The sequence below is a fragment of the Ursus maritimus genome, unplaced genomic scaffold, assembly GCF_017311325.1.
Source record: "Ursus maritimus isolate PB19 unplaced genomic scaffold, ASM1731132v1 scaffold_20, whole genome shotgun sequence".
Lineage (NCBI taxonomy): Eukaryota > Metazoa > Chordata > Mammalia > Carnivora > Ursidae > Ursus > Ursus maritimus.
In genome coordinates this window covers 8,265,208-8,275,566 of record NW_024424453.1, presented here as the reverse complement: position 1 = coordinate 8,275,566, position 10,359 = coordinate 8,265,208, and positions in this window count along the sequence as shown.

The window sequence follows — 10,359 nt, the reverse complement described above, 5'->3', positions numbered from 1 at the left end:
TACCAATTGTCTTTTGATTTTGTTCATTATTTTTCATTGTACAGAAATTAAAAAAATTTTTTGTAGTCAAATTTATCAATCTTCTTTATACTTCTAAGTTTTGTGTCATTCTCAGAAAAGTCTTCCCCATTCTAATATTATAAATAAATAAACCCAGTTTTCAAGTGTTACTATAGTTTTGTGTAGGTAATTCGTGTGTTTGTTTTTTGTTTGCAGAGTTTAAATCGTTGATCTTCATGAAATTTACTTTGGTATAAAGAACAAGATGGAGATTTTTCCTTAATTATTTTCCAAATGGTTTCTAGTTATGCCAATTCCACTTACTGAGTAATCTTTTCCTCACTGGTCTGAAGTGTAGCTTTTATGTGAAATTCTGGTGTGTGGTTAGGTGTATGTCCGACCTCTGTACGATTTCATTAGAGACAACGGGTAGCTCCCTAAACACCCGTTCAGGAGATCCAGCGTTAGATCCATGTTACTCTGGATCTGGATCTTGTAACAGGTATAAATACCACAGTCACAAAACTCAGGTGGGCAAAGATGTACTTTTATTTCTCTACAACTGAATCTAGGTTAGCCCTTGAGCGCCGTGTCCATCCTGTGGCAGAACACCGGACTCTGCCAATTCAAGCTCTCCCGCAGGCAATCTAAGCTCTGAGCGTTGGGGTGACGACAGCTTCTCTTTGACCCCAGCTCTGGTGAAGGGAGTGAATTTTCTGATAGCAGTCTTCTTCATCTGTCTTCTGCTGGCATCTACAAGATACAATTCAATCGGCCTGGTCCTTATTGGCAGCTGCTTATGATCTTGCCACGGGCCTTCATCTGCTCTGTGTCTCTGGGCTATTGCCTGCCAAGTGAGGCAGAAGCTTCTTGTGCTCTCAGGTCCTCCTAAAAACCCACCTGGGATTCGTCTTAGAGGTCCCGACTCCAGCACCATGGATTTGATCCTGGGATATGCAGGATATGGAGGCCCCTTTCTCAGGAATTCATATCTATTACTCATGTCTTGCTGTCTTTCTCCAAGTATCTTCTTTCCTCCAACCTGTGAGATTTTCCACTGGTCTTGGGGGTGGGGGCAATGGCTGCAGTGAGAGGAGGAAAATGGCTTACTCACCATCCTGCAATCTCTCCAGCTCTGTTGTTTATAGTACAAACTTTGACTATAGTATAAACTTTTTGTTCAGACCATTGGATCCTGATATTCAAAGCCACGCTTTTGGAACCAAAACAATCTTTTGTCTCTCAAAAGTCCAATACATACAAGTAAAAATATTTTGGCTTTTAATAAGATCATTTCTGCCATGAATTTTAAGAGCCTATTTTTTTAAAAGATTTTATTTATTTATTTATTTATTTATTTGACAGAGAGAGAGAGAGAGCAAGTGAGCATGAGCCAGGGGGAGAGACAGAAGGAGAGGGAGAAGCAGACTCCTTGCTGAGCAGGGAGCCCTATGTGGGGCTTGATCCAGGAACCCTGTGATCAAAACCTGAGCTGAAGGCAGATGCTTAACCAACTGAGACACCCAGGCGTCCCTTAAGAGCCTATTTTGGAACTCACAGACAAGAATTTGATTCTTTGTTCTTGCTGAATCATAGAGAGTAATGGGCAGAAAGAAGCCCTGGGGAAGGGTGCTTGGGAGCCTTTGTCAATATCTCAAAGTTACATGCAACACTGAATCCTTGATCCGGCATCAAGACTGCTGTCTCCATCCTTGTATCACTCCACTGCTTAAGGGATCTATTTCAATTAACTGCCTTCTGGTCCTCCCAGTTCCTTTCCTCTGCTCTTGCTTCATCCCTACTGTTTTCTGAACTGGGGTTCTGCCAGGCTTCCCTCACCACCAGTCCTCCCAGGGAGCAGAGTCTCATATCTACTGTCTTTGGCTTTTTGATTGCAGAGCTGTCTACCTTTCACATGTTTGCCTACTCTCTGTTCTGGGAGCCTCCTGATAAAGTTCTCCATCTGCTTCCTGTTGGAGCTGCTGGATCTTCCCAGATTACCTCCACGCATCACCCAGCCCCTCTGCCCAGCAGGAGGGCAGACACAGTGTTCTAGTGCAGGAGGCAGGCATGTGGGCTGGGATGGGTGGGTGGGGGCGGGAAGTAGTATGTGAGGAGGGCACCAAGGAGAATTACTGCAAGAAAGGCTGCATGGGCAGAGGTGATTACCAAGAACAAAGCATTGTAACGTTGCCCGGTTGAGCCCAGGGTAGTGTATGATTCCTTACGGACTATTGCTCTGATGTAGTCTGTAGTTAGGGGCTCTTTTTCAGGACATTACTCGATTTCCTCCTATTTCATCTCCTACGCCTGAATATTCTTCAGGTCTAACTTGGTATTTCGTCATCGTACGATCTTCCTTCTTGTGACAGTAAGTAGCCACTGTCACAGGTTTTTGTTGTTTTTGTGCCCTGAATAGCTTGATCTTCTTCTCTAGACCTGCGTAAATGAGACTTTTAAACACCATTCTTCTCTGACCACTTGTTTTTATGCTTGTTCTCTTATTTGCCATTTCATAAAAGGCCTTTAACACAGAAGTTTTGATTTTGAAACAATAATTAGGAAAGAAAACATGTCATGTGGGGGTGGGAGATTATAGGGAAATGGCACAGTCTCCCTCCTCAGAGCAATACATGTTGCAAACGATCGAGTCCAACAGGACACACTTTCTCCGAAATAACAACATTCTCTTTCCCAAATTCTGTCTCATGAGATCTACTAGGAAAATTCTGTCTTTTTTGGTAAGTCTAAGAGTTAATCTTTTCTCCTTTTTCTCTTTGGCTCAGCTGCTTCTTTGACCCAAAACAAAACAAACATGGAGTATAATCTTTAAGTGAGTTGTTCTTACATTGAAAGAACATGGAACTTGCTTGAGACCTGGGATCACTTCAAATGGCTCCATTTTTTGCTGTTCTCAATTAAACTTCCTGGAATGTTCCCACAGGATGCTTTCCATATTTAACAACTTTGTCAGTAATCCAGGAACCCTTCGAATATGATAAAATAAAGGAATTAGGCAGGAGCTTCTCAGATATGAGGAAGATGTATGTCCCTTTTATCTGGATAGTGTCCCTTTCCTAATCACAAAGCCGTTGATTTCTGACTTGGAGAAATAATGATGGTCATTACTCATTGCATTGATGACTTTGGTGGGAGGAAACAACAGCTTCTGGACTTCTGTTTCTGTCATCATAACAGACTAGGTACCCCGAAGAACCTCTCAATACAATATACCTAGAAATGACGGATCAAATGTAACAGATAATCTTTAAAATACCAAACTCTCAAATAATACACTATATGTTAACTAACTTAAATTTAAATAAAAACAATTATCAAGCTCTCAAGAAAACAGGAGAAACTTCCAGACACCAAAAGTGGTGAGGTGGTGCTAATTCTAGCCCCAACTCTGTTTGGGGGACATTTGGTGATCTTGGCAATCAAGAGGTTTGGGTTTCTGACATGTGGGGACAAAAGCCAAAGCCTTGAACCATGTTGGGGAGGTAGAAGTGAGGCTCTAAATAATTGGTAGGACACCCAAAGATCTATTGTACCGGAAAAAAAGATGTCCAGGCAAAATGAAATAACAAGAAAATGTGTCTGCTTCATCTGGGCTCTGGATTAAAAAAAAAAAATTCAGGTATGCCTATACATGGTTTTGAGATTTGAATTTATACACCCTGAGTGGTCAGAAATCCCGAGATAAGGTGTTAAAATGAAGTGGTTCTTGTTTGTTAGCTCCTCTGCCAATAGGTAGAACTTGAAAGTGAAAAAAATTTCTTCTGGCAGCCATTCATGCTCGCCAAGTGTTCCCTGCCCTGCTCGCCCCCAAAACTCCCCCATAAGGCTATTCTGGTTGCCTCTCACCCTGGGGCAGCCTCATGAAGGCTGGAGTGTGGTGAGCCCATGTTGTGGATAGAGAGGAAGGGGAGAAGGAGCGCACATGGACTTCTCATCCCCAAGCTCAAATCTAGGGGCACTTCCATCCTCAAAAAATGCCAGATCCCAGGCTTCCCTTCTCTCAGCAAAGAAATCTCTCAGGTCCTCAGGGAATCCAGGTTAGGGCAGATTCCCAGTGTTCAGAATGAGGGTCAGCTAGTAAGATGGTTACTAGCATTGTCAAAATGACAGTTTGGTTTCCCCACTGTCCCCCTTTCCCTGCCTACCAGGCACAAAGCTTCCAGGATGGAGGGAATCTAAGAAATCCTGCCTGTTGCTCAGATTGAGTCCTTCCTGTGGCAGGTGCCAGGCCTCACTCTGTATCTCCAGTTCCAGAATGGGGTGGGAAAACAGTAAATTTAAAAAAAAAATGTAGATAGATAGATACGTATACACATACACACACACACATGTGTATACATGACCACAATAACAGCATAAATCCCACAGATAAACTTTACTAACATGAACTTATAAACCATGAGGAAATAACCTACTAAGACTGAGAATTAATAGGAACAGTAACAACATGATGAGAGCTCCCCCAAATCAGAAAATGAAAATATTGAGTACGGATATTTTATGTTAGATAATTAAGGTAGTAAAATATGGACTAAACAGTAAGAGAACGGAATAAGATACTACCTAAAAATACCTACAGGTTTCAAAAAAGAAAGTGAAATCCTGGAAATGAAAATAAAATCATTGAAACGAAAACTTGGTATATGCAATAAGCAGCCAGGAGATAAATCTAAAGAGCGTATATATAACAGAACAAAGAGATGGAAAAAAAAAGAAAAATTAAAACATATGGAAGATAACATTTGTAGGTCAAACATACATTTAGAAGGTGTTTCATTCCATTCCTTGGTGTTTTACTGAAAAAGCATGAAAACATGTTACAAAAAAAACCTAAACCGAAATAAAACAAAATTGTACGAGAATGTTCATGGCAGATTTACTTGCAAAAGCCCAAGACGGGAAGCAACTCAAATGTGTATCTGCTGGATAATGGATGGACAAAGTTTGGTATGTTTATACAATAGAACTGTGTTCAGCAGTCGCAAGGAATGAACTACCGACACACATAAGCACATGGATGAGCGTCAGAACATGTTGAGCGAAAGAAGCCAGACACAAAGGAACACGTGCGGATATGATCCTATTTATTCGAAGTTAGAGAAAAGACTAAGCTAATCCATGGTTGCCTCTGCAGAGAAGCATGAGGAAGTTTCTGGAAAGAGAGTAATATTCTGTGTCTTATGTTGGGTGTTGATAACACGGGCTTACATAGTCGTCAAAGCTCATGAACTCAACTCTTACTACATTTGACTGCATGTAATTTATATCTCAATAAAAAATTAAAAACTTAAAGGTGAAAAAAGGAGAGAAACCAGCTAGGATACATGTCTGGAAAACGTGATTTTTTTTTCAAAAATTAAAGTGAAAAGACAATTCAATAGAGGAATGTACAAAAAAAAATAAGCAGGATTTTCGAAGAAGAGAAAATCCGTAGAGACAATAAATACACAGAAAATGCATCATCTCACCAATAACTGGAGAAATACGAATTAAAACAACACTTTGACACCTATTAGGTATAAAAAGACTTAAGCCTGACCGAATTCCAAAATGCTGGTAAGGATGTAAACAACAGGTACCCCCATATAGTGCAAGTAGGAATTTAGATGCAATAATTTTGAAGAATAATTTGGAAATACTTAGCAGAGATAAATTACAACCCAGCAATTCCACTCTTCAGTATATCCTACATCATCAGTTCTTAAGCATTCTGGTCTCAGGACCCTTAAACCTTTAAGAATTATTGAGGATGCTGAAGAGCTTTCATTTATTTCAGTTGTATCTATCAATATTTACTATATTAGAAAATAAAATTGAAATTAAAAATATACTTATTAAATCATTTAAAAGCAATATAAGCCTATCACATGTTAACAGCAGTAACATACTTTTATAAAATAATTATATTTTCCCAAACAAAAATTTTAGTGAGAAAAGTGGCATTATTTTCTATTTCTGCAAATACCTTTATGGCTAGCTTAACAGAAGACAGCTAGAGTCTGTTTCTGCATTCAGTCTATTGTGGTGTATTGATTTGATTGAAGTGCGTGAAGGAAATAGACACGCAGATATGGAATCAAAGAAGGGAGTAGTATTTCAATAGCCTTTTCTAACTTTCTTTGATACTATACCCAAAACTCAACAAGTAGTAGTTTTGTTTTGTTTTAAAGATTTTCTTTATTTATTTGAGATAGAGATAGAGACAGCCAGCGAGAGAGGGAACACAAGCAAGGGGAGTGGGAGTGGAAGAAGCAGGCTCATAGCGGAGGAGCCTGATGTGGGGCTCGATCCCAGGAGCTTGAGATCACGCCCTGAGCCGAAGGCAGACGCTTAAGGACTGAGCCACCCAGGCGCCCCTTGTTTTGTTTTTTTAAGATTTATTTATTTCAGAGAGAGAGTGTGCGTGAGCAGGGAGGGGCAGAGGGAGAGGGAGAAGCTGACTCCCCGCTGAGCAGGGAGCCCTATGTGGGGCCTGATTCCAGGATGCTGAGATCATGACCTGAGCCAAAATCAAGAGTTGTAGGCTTAACTGACTGAGCCACCCAGGCGCCCTAACAAGTAGTAGTTTCTTAAAGGTTAGTTGAACTGGAATTTGAAATCACGTCAATGAACTTTTCATACTCTGTTAAAGTAAAATCTATCATCTATCTTGCACTTTGAATGGATCTTTGTACTCATGCATCATTTTGTAACATTTTGAAGTGGAAACTTAGAAAATATTGGTTTACTGAGTTATGCAGATTTTCTAAATGTTGGTATGTTTAACTACATTACACAACATCAGAAAATCACCACCATCTCTTTAGAGAAATTTTGAAATATTGAAAAGCTGTCAAGCTCACATTCGGATTCAAGTTTTCAAAAGACTCGAATTTTCGCTTCAAAGCTCATGTCATCAATTTTTTGAGAAAATGTCTGCCGGATACCCGAGGCTGAAAGAATCGTAGTTTGTCTGCCAGTCGTTCTTCCAAATGAAAATGCTGTTCCATGACAAAACGGTAGTTCTTCTTGCAACTCGAACAACAGCGGTGCTCTGTGAGCCACGAATGTGTGTCGGCACGCAACAGGAGGACTTTGTGCTTACTCCCCATTCTGACATACGGAATATTAAATAGAGGAGTATGGAAGCGTTGAATTTTAATAAAATTAATATTCTTAAGTGACTTATTAACCCCCCAGTGCTCAGTGGTAAAGAATACAACGACTACGAGCACGGCTTGCTGCAGTTGTCTGGACTCGTGTAAGGCGCCAGCAGCTCTGCTCACCGTTGCTTCGTTATCATCAGTGCGACTGACAACACAATGAAAGCGGTAAACATGTCTTTGTGTTGTTAGGAAAAGGGTTTTGACCTCATGGATTGCCTGGGGGGTAAGCGGTCTGGGCCCATCAGGGGTCTTTGGATCACACTTTGAGAATCACTGGCCAAAGAAATATTTGACTTTGCACACAAAGAACTGGTATTTTCATGTATTTTCAGTCGTTGCAAGGACCGGAGACAGCCACCACCCAGAAAATGAAACCGAAGTGGAATGGTATGCGGACTAAGGTACAGCACTGAAAAATCAGCTAGCGATATATCGGGAGAGGTATGTCTCACACACATGAGGCTTGAAAATAGAGCAAGTTTCGTGCAATATGACGCTATTTATATAAAGTCTAAATATGTATAAAACCACACCATGTATTTTTTAGAAATGTACATCTATGTAGTAAACTTGTATAGAAATGCACTGGAATGATAATTACCAAATTCAAGACAGTCCTTACAGGCGAGGTAGGGAAGGAATTGCATTTAGGGAGGAGGGACGCAGAGGGCTTCCAAAGCGTTTTCAGTGCTTTTTTTTTTCCCCTGAAGCTGAGTGGTGGTTATAAGGAATTTATTGTATAATTCTTTATAGCTCTTTCTATTTTGAAGAATTTCATAATAAATAACAGGCTGTTCTTTCTTGCTGTGGAGGTAAGTGACCACATGGGTCAATTACAACTGAAACGTCAGCAAGCAGATAGAAGTCGGGCGAACTCCACAGCAACAATGTAATTCTCTGTAACCGCACCTTCCCCCACAAAATACTCAACTATGTGGCTTTGCTTGTTGTCCTGAGATAATGACTAGCCAACCTCATTCTTTAGTTTAAGATTACCCTCAAGGCCTCCACTCTCATCCACAGAAAGCATCTCTTTACCTCTCGGTTTGGTTACAGGTATAAGCCTACTGGGTCTGCTCCCACCGTGTTCCAGAACATCAATTCATGCCCTTGAAGTTTTCAGCATTCTCAGCAGACAGCTCTGTGTACATCTGCTATTTTAATTCCATCTTCAGGGGGCCCCCTGCCCTCTTGAACTTCGCTCTGTTAACATCAGCATAACCTCGGCAGCTCTGGACTTTCACCCACCACGGCCCCGCCCCCCACAGCCTGTCCTCTCCCGTGGTTTGAAATGTAAAACAAACTGGCTGGGCTTAGTTAGTGGAGGCGGAGACCAAAATAAACAAACTTTTCATGCTGACTTTTTCATTTGGGGGGACAACCTCACGTTTCTCTCAGGGGTTTTTATTTAAAGCAACAAAGACAAACCTTTACAACTCCTCGCTGTTTTGAAGCAGATATCCTAAATATGGAAATATTGTATAAATAAATAATAGAGAATTCTCACTATGGATGGTCCTTGTGAAAGGTTGCTTGAAGTTGCACAGTCTGTCCATTCCTCTTTTCAAAAACGTATTTCTGCCTTAATTATGGCTTACAGATGCTGTCTGTCTGGGTCACATAGTGCTGAGCCCACACCCAAATTACTTTGATCTGTTCCATATACTAAGTGTGGTGCTATTGGTTTTCTCTGCAGAATGTTATTTGTTTTAAAATGGTAACAATCTATTAACTCATATGCTTTAAGAAATCCCTTGTTATCCATTTTGTCTCCTGTAGACCATTTTGTCGTGCTTTCTGTCACCCCTACCCCCTCATTCACACTAGACAGGAGGCATCCAGTGACTCAGAAGAGGGAAGCTGAAAACGAGTTAGAGAGAAGTAACAGTGAATTGTCAGCTTTTGAATTTCAGAATAGAATTCTGAGACTCACGAGCAAGGTAATACTTGGAGAAAACAGGATTTTGTCTCAGAAGGAAATATTTTGAGGTTAAAAAAATTCATGACCCTGAAGAACCAGGATATAAACCTTGTTGTGTAAATAATACATTTGGAGAATAATACATTCAGAGAAGGGAGATAAGGAAAAACCTGAATAAACAGAGAATCTTCCAAGTTGCCTGATTTCCCCCTGAACTGACGAAGATTACATTTTTGCCACCAGGTGAAATGGGATCCAGGGCTCAAGACAGGAAGTAAGTTCAAATACGAAGAAATAAGGACGGTTATGTAATTTACTGTTTAAATTGAAGTGCTGGTGTTTGTACCTTACACATCTTTATAGAACATGCTGTTGTCATTATCAGGGAGATATCAAGGCCATTGCTTTTTGGGGTTTTTAAAAAACATTTTATTTAAATTCAATTAATCAACATACAGTGTATAATTAGTTTCAGGCGTAGAATTCAGGGATTCATCGGTTGCACAGAACACCCAGTGCTCATTACATCAAGTGCCCTCCTTAATGCCCATCACCTTATTACCCCATCCCCCCCCCAACCTCGCCCTCCAGCAGCCCTCAATCTGTTCCCTATAGTTGAGTGTCTTATGGTTTGCCTCCCTCTCTGTTTTCATCTTATTTTATTTTTCTTTCCCTTCCCCTATGTTCATCTATTTTGTTTCTTAAATTTCACATCTAAGTGAAATCATGGTATTTGTCTTTCTCAGACTGACTTCTGTCTCTTCGCATAATACCCTCTAGTTCCATCCCTGTTGTTGCAATGGTAAGATTTCATTCTTTTTGAGGCTGAGTAATATTCCATTGCATATATATATATACACCACTTCTTTATCCATTCATCTGTTGATGGGCATCCGGGCTCTTTCCACAGTTTGGCTATTGTGGACACTGCTGCTATAAACATTGGGGTGCAGGTGCCCCTTTGAACCACTATGTTTGTATCCCGTGGATAAATACCTCGTAGTGCAATTGTTGGGTCGTAGGGTAGTTCTATTTTAACTTTTTGAGGGACCTCCACACTGTTTTCCAGAGTGGCTGCACCGGTTTGCATTCCCACCAACAGTGTAGGAGGGCTCCCCGTTCTCTGCATCCTCGCCAACATCTGTTGTTTCCTGAGTTGTTCATTTAAGCCATTCTGACTGGCCTGAGGTGGTATTCCATTGTGATTCTGATTTTATTCCTCGATGATGAGTGATGTTGAACATGGTTTCATGTGTCTGTTAGCCATTCGTA